We start from the raw sequence: 6144 nt of genomic DNA on the forward strand, positions 1-6144 counted from the left end.
CTCCCGGGGGGGGAATGGGGGTGAAAACCCCAAACAAGGGGGTGGAAGCCCCTTAAAGGTTTTTTTTAAAAAAAAAAAAAAAAAAAAAAAAAAAGTACCAAGTAAAGGTCATTTGGAATCCCAGCCCAGAGATAACCACTGTTTACACTTTGATGAACATTATTACTTTACACGTGTTATATCCATACATGGATAATTATAGATTTACACAATTTTACATGAGTGGATGGTATGATACATATTATGTATGCTATTCTTTTTTTTTTCCCTTTTTTCATGACCGGCAACGGATCGCAACCCTCAGTGTCGCGCCCGTACCGGACCGGGACCGGCAATGGGATCGCAACCCTCGGTGTCACGCCCGCACCTCGCTCAGCCAGTGAGCGGCCAGTCTGTATGTGGGATCCGAACCCTCGGCGGGAGCAGTGCGCCACCGGGCCGGCCCTATGTATGCTATTCTGTTATCATTTTCCCCTGAACATTATCTTGGCTCCGGGAAGTGTTTCTAAGGAGATGTTATTTTGTCTGAAGACCCTGGACAACTATTTTGAATACTGTTGATTTCGGAGACTGCATTAGAAACAAGTGTGATCCTCCAAGTCCAGGCTTCTGAAAGCCTGTAACCCCGAGCAGGAGTAGAATGTCATCTAACAGATGCTGGTTATGGGAACAAGGATGACTTGCCTGTATCATTATAGAGATGTAAAATGTAACAATCACACAAAATGTAGCAAAGTATGCATGTATATGTTGTCTACAAAGATACAGTTTCTTTTTTTTTTAAAAAAAGAAAACATTCCTGTGAAGGAACTTCTTAGCTCTTTTTCTAACACCTAACATACATTTTTATATTTATGTCACTTATTACACAGCTATTTATTGAGCTGCTGCTGAATAATAGGGTAAATAAGGCAGACAACTGCCGCTGTCTCCCCTGGGTGTGGGGTGGATTCAGACAGTTGATGGGGCATTCCCATCACAGGTCATGAGAGCTGAGATTCGGGAATGCACAAGATATTGTAGAGTAGAAGCAACCAGGGGGACACACAACCATCCTCATCAGGAGTGCAGAGGTCAGGGCTCAAAGTGAAGTCTACAGTGAGAGCTGAAGGAAAAGGAAAAGGAAAAAAAAAAAAAGTAGGAACTGGCCAGGAGAAAAGGGGAAGGAGGCTAGGGACTGCGTGGTGAAGTCTGTGGTCCACCGAAAGTAGTTCTGAGGCCTGGAGTTGGGGTGGGAGGAATGGAGGGGAAGTTGGTGAGCACTGCGGCTGGAGGATGGTTCTCCAGGACCTAGTGAGCTGTGCCCAGGAATTTAGGCCTCAGCCTGCAGGGTAATGGCAGGAGCTGCACCTTCTGCTTCTGATGTAAGAGGATATAATTTTATGTTGTAAAATCCTCTCCTGAGTGACAGACGACACGGCACATAGGAAAGTGACAATCGGATCAATGTCTTTGACCTCTAATGAGAGCGTCTCATAAAACAGGCCCCATACAGTATTTTGTGAACTGATTTTATGCTTTTTTTTGGTGAGGGGCTGATTTTTTTAAATTTACCTCTGCATAGACCAAACTAACCACAGAACTACCAAATCTCAATTTTACTTTTTATTACATGGACATTGTCATTGTTAAATTCACTTTGAAAGGTTTTTTTTTTTTTTTTTTTTTTTTTTTTTTTTTTTTCATGGGCATTGTTATTTTTTAATTTCCTTTTGAAAGTTTTTTTTTTTTTTTGTTTGTTGGTTTGTTTTTCTTTTTTTTTTTTTTTGTTTGTTGGTTTGTTTTTCTTTTTTTTTTTTTTTGTTTGTTGGTTTGTTTTTCTTTTTTTTTTTTTTTGTTTGTTGGTTTGTTTTTCTTTTTTTTTTTTTTTGTTTGTTGGTTTGTTTTTCTTTTTTTTTTTTTTTGTTTGTTGGTTTGTTTTTCTTTTTTTTTTTTTTTGTTTGTTGGTTTGTTTTTCTTTTTTTTTTTTTTTGTTTGTTGGTTTGTTTTTCTTTTTTTTTTTTTTTGTTTGTTGGTTTGTTTTTCTTTTTTTTTTTTTTTGTTTGTTGGTTTGTTTTTCTTTTTTTTTTTTTTTGTCTTTTGTCTTTTTTTCCATGTCCGGCAACGGATCGCAACCCTCAGCGTTGCTCCCGCACCTCGCTCAGCCAGTCAGCGGGAACCGGTCGGTAGGTGGGATCCGAACCCTCGGGCGGGAGCGCCGCCGCGCTTCCCAAGCGGCGCACTATCCAGTGCGCCACCGGGCCGGCCCTGAAAGGTTTTATTTATCCTTCAGATAAAAAGATTAGATGTAAAATAAATGTAAATAATTTTTTTGCGTGCCAAGAAGAGTTTGCCTGTAGTTAGTCCATTATATGTTTTTCTAACAGTACACATTCTGATCTGCTAAGATGGAGAAACATCAATATAGGCTGTTTGGTAGTTATACTGGGTTGAAGAGTGTTCCTCCAAAATTCATGTCCACCCTGGAACCTCAGAATATGATCTTATTTGGAAATAGGGTTTTTTGTAGATGATTAAGATGAGGTCATACCGGAGTAGGTGGGCCCTTAATCCAATATGACTGATGCCCTCATAAGAAAAGGGGAAGAGACAGACACACAGAGAGGAGAATGCCATATGAAGACACCAAGGAGCACAGGGAAGGCTGGGTGGTGACAGAGGCAAAGATTGGAGTAATGTGTCTACAAGCTAAAGAACACCAAGGATTGTGGGCAACCACCCAAGGCTAAGAGAGAGGCATGGAAAGATTCTTCCTCAGAGCCTACCGAAAGGAACCTTGATTTTGGACTTATGGCCTCCACATCTGTGAGAGAATAAATTTCTGTTGTTTAAGCAACCCAGTTTGTGGTACTTTGTTGTGGCAGCCCTAGGAATCTAACACAATAGTCTTATATGTCTATAAAGAAGATGAACCTAAGCAAGTGCACGGGAGAGGAAAAGGTAGAGGGAGAAACCTTTTCCATAATGACCATAATCACCCCTTGTCACTTGAGAGTTTCCAGTATATGACACTTGCCAGAAGATTATTTTCTATGCCACCTTCTACTGAATAGACATAGCCATCTGCTATGGCTTCTCCCATCCCTGTCCTTACCCCAAATCCCACAGATACATTTTTTTTCAAAACTGTGGTCTTGTACACAATGGATGTAAATATTTAATCTTTCTATTTGTATGTTTCCCATGTTTATTTTCTAGTTGCCTGCTTGTCCTTTTTGTGTTTATTCTTGTTAAGCCCTACTGCAAGGCTTAAAGTATAGAACCCTAGAGGGCAAGATTCATATCTATATAGAAAGTGCTGCAAAACATCTACTTATGCCTCATATGCTTATTCACAAATTACTTTTGAAGGTGATTGTTGTTTCCTTTTCAGTTGTTTCTTCCTTTAACTTTTCCATCACACAAACACATGATATATATTACTGAAATAACTTATGTAAAGCAATGTAACAATTTCAAGCTAAAAATGCACAATGGACTAAATATGAACTAATTTTAAGTGGTTGAAATTCCTTTAAAAACTTTTTTCCTTTGAAAAATAAAAGACAAAAAAAATAGCCTATGACTGAAACTCTTTAAAGTACAAATTTAATAGTAAAACTATGAACGCAAAAATTTGGAGATCTAGAATTTAAGTTTTCAGTGATCCTTCCAACTGTGAGAGTTCAGTTCCTAAAAAACCCGAAGGAATTTAAGACTATGGGGGAAAAAAGATACAGACATCATTTAGTCAAGAACCTGTGAAAGTGCCTTATAATTATTTTTACATTCACTAAAATAAAGCAATAAAGACCTCATTCTAAATAAAGACAATATCAATAACATTTTATAGGTCTTCAATTAGTAAAAATGGATACTGGACTATGAATTTTTATTCACTGTCCCTTGTTTGCTAGACTCTTTAAGACTCTCCCTAGCTTACAGTTTCCTGAGATGTGGGGTTTTCTTTGTTGCAGATAACAACCCTCACCCAGCCCCCTCCCATAAATATGCTATATATGTTTTTATATATATATTTATTTGTGATTGAGAGAGTACTACATGTGCTCTGAAAGATTTAAATATTATAGAAAAATGTAACACAGAAAGGGAAAGTCCTGTTATCCAACCCTTCAGAGATGATTGCTATCAATAGTTTAATACACATCTACCATATTTTAAAAATGCATATTTAACATGAGTAGTTATTAAAAAGTAGACATTCTAATCTTCTTTTACTGCATTTGGTCCTTCCAGATGCTCATGCCTTTCTGACTTTACACTTCTGTGGAACCTCAGTTACCTGCCTCCTGGATTTTTGCCATTGTGGTCTCAGAGCTGTGTAATTTAGATGACTGAGATGGAAAAACCTCTGGAAAACCTTTATTTGTGTTGAGTAAGTATTCCTTCAATTCTTCCTCCACATCCCTGGTTATATTTTATTTGCTCTGTCCGTGATAACTTCATGCCAACGAGCCTGCTATCAATCCTCTTAAAACAGATCACAACTCCCTGTCTTCTCACAGCAGCCAAAGAAGTGGAGATTTAAGGCTGGGTTTACTCACCTTCATCATCTTTTATCTTTCCAGAAGCATCACTGCACAAACCTCTATTTTTATCCTTCCATTCACCCTGTTCACTTTTCTACTCTTAGTCCCTGTTTCCTCTTAGCTCTCCAGCAGGAATGACTTGCAATTTGCATATCCTGATATCCAAACTCTAGGAAGTGCTGAAGAAGTCTATGGAAGTAAGTTATCCTTATGTATAATTTTGTGCATATAAAACTCACAGTGGAAATAACTAATTTCAGTATTGGATACAGATAAACATTTGGATCAATAATCCAATTTTGAAAGTAAAGTGCAGTGTATTGAAAAAATGAAAAAGGCTGAGTTTTCATATTTGTACTTAATAATAAACTTTACACCACATCATAAATTTATCACTAGTCATGTATATGTTGTATTTCTATGTGTAAAAGTCAGGGGCTTTTAATTTATAGTTTGCATTTACCAGGCCAGCCTTCTCCCCTATCTTCCTTTGGCTGTAAATTTAGTAAACTTGAAAAAGCCGGCAGGAATTAAACCCTGAAGGAATTCAAATGACTATCTGACTATATTCCTCATTTCAGCCATTTCAAAAAACTATGCTTTCAGTTAGAAAAATCTCTGGACACCAAAGTGTATATATTTTGCTCAAACAGGAAACACAGTTCAAGGCTAATATCATGGCTATTGAGAAGAAAGGAAGGTGAACAACATTGCTGGAGAAGGACCATATTATTTTTACGTTGCACTAAAACTGGATGTTGTGATGATCGAAAGAAATCACGACCAGAAAGTGCCTATTGGTGCCGAGCCCAGAGCAGATGCTTACTTATTAGATGAGTTTGCCCCAATCCTTCCACAATGGGTTGACAGGTCTTAATAGTTCCCAGTTCAAATCTGTCCTTTTTTTTTTCACTCCCATATACTAATCAATGGTGAGTGGAAAAGAAAGCACAGAATAGGACACTGTCCGAGCGTTACCTCTGTCCTAGATAGGAGACCCAGAGCTCCATGTTTGTAACCGTCCTCCTGAGAAGGTGCACAGTGCAGGCTTTCCAATTCTAGCCCCATTTTCCTTTCACCATTTTTACGTTATTATAAGAGGTGGCTCAGAAACACTTCGATTTTTGCGTCTTCATCACAACACACTGAACGTTAAAATCAAGTTGTTGGTTTTTTACGGGTTAATTTTGTCTTTAAGCCTGTTAGTCCTCAAGATGTCACCGTTTTTTTGGTCCTTCAGCTTCACACGCCCTTTCTGGCTTCTAAAAAACGACGTTATAATAAGGAAACTATAGCAGGAATGGATCAACACGAAGTTGCACCCCCTCCTTCCTGTCCGGGGCCCCGCAGCCCCCGAGCGCACTGTGTGTGGACACCGTGAGGCGCCGGCCGCGTCTACACTCGCCGTGTGGGGGCACCGACGCCGCGCAGTGTCTGGGGTACACGTGGGCTCGCCCCACGCCGGGCGCGTCCTCTGCGGCTGGGGACGTCTCCGAGTGTTTACACAGCTCTCTTCCTCCCCGGCCCGACGTCCCTGGACCCCGATCCCGGATCCTCGGTCCGCAACTTGGCGCTGTCCCGGCGGAGCCGGAGCGTAATAACTTCGTATAGCATA

Source organism: Galeopterus variegatus, unplaced genomic scaffold (genome assembly GCF_000696425.1).
Source record: "Galeopterus variegatus unplaced genomic scaffold, G_variegatus-3.0.2 Scaffold1579, whole genome shotgun sequence".
NCBI classification, from domain to species: domain Eukaryota; kingdom Metazoa; phylum Chordata; class Mammalia; order Dermoptera; family Cynocephalidae; genus Galeopterus; species Galeopterus variegatus.